Source organism: Euprymna scolopes, chromosome 34, assembly GCF_053919585.1.
Source record: "Euprymna scolopes isolate OS-2025 chromosome 34, ASM5391958v1, whole genome shotgun sequence".
In the NCBI taxonomy this organism is placed as follows: Eukaryota; Metazoa; Mollusca; class Cephalopoda; order Sepiida; family Sepiolidae; genus Euprymna; species Euprymna scolopes.
In genome coordinates, this window is record NC_136515.1 from 72,843,324 (window position 1) to 72,844,241 (window position 918).

The 918-nt window shown below is 30.5% G+C and overlaps 1 pseudogene; it reads right to left on the bottom strand.

Annotated features, from left to right (window-relative positions):
* Nucleotides 1-546: 546 nt before the first annotated feature.
* LOC145259449 (5S ribosomal RNA) lies at nt 547-664 on the bottom strand (annotated as a pseudogene).
* Nucleotides 665-918: the final 254 nt, after the last annotated feature.

A 918-nucleotide genomic window follows, 5' to 3' on the forward strand; every position in this document is an offset into this window, starting at 1 on the left:
TAGAAGAAATATGTTGCATAAAATCAAATAATATAATTTAAAAGGAATACAACATGAAAAAAGAAATGACAAAGAAAACGTAAAGGAAGCTAAGAAAGAAGAATAGGTAGATGAATAATATTAAGATTTTATTTGGAAAGTTTCAAGAAGGGAGGGTGATAGTAAAATAATATATAATTCATAAATGTGTTATGAAATGTATCAGAGCAAATGCAGAAGAAAGTATAAGAGAAAGTGTTGATAGAAATATGCGCATCAGAGTCGCGTGAGTTTGTCTATTTCTGTCAACGTGTATTCATTATGTATTCAACTAAGGCTTGCACCATTAAACATTTTACGAATATACGCGATTCAAGAAATGGAATGGAAGCCGACGTTCAGTCACAAAAGATAATAGCTACCCCATGTAATTGTATCTGCACATGGAATTGTGAAGACACTGTTGCGCAATTCTAAAAAATACATCTTCTGAACCGGCACTGCTTTAGTCCAGTGGTCAGTGGGAAAGTCAGGACGACTGAAAACAATGCCGAGATAAACGTAGAACACATACAACACCTGGAATTCACAAGTGATCACCCGTTTTAGTACTGACCAAGCTCAACGTTGCTTACCTTAGGTGATCAAATGGGAACCGGTGTTTTTACGTGATTATGTCGTATATATATTCTGAAAACACAGAGCTTAAACTAAATTAAAAAAATAGGGATGCATATCTATATAATAAATTAGTATGAATGTATGCATACTTTAAGATGAATACGTGTATATATATATATATATATATATATATATATATATATATATATATATATATATATATATATATATACTCCAGAATAAAATAGCCTAATAATCAACTGGTTTGGAAACCTGTGATTATAAGTTTTACAAAATATTATTGGTAGCAATATTATA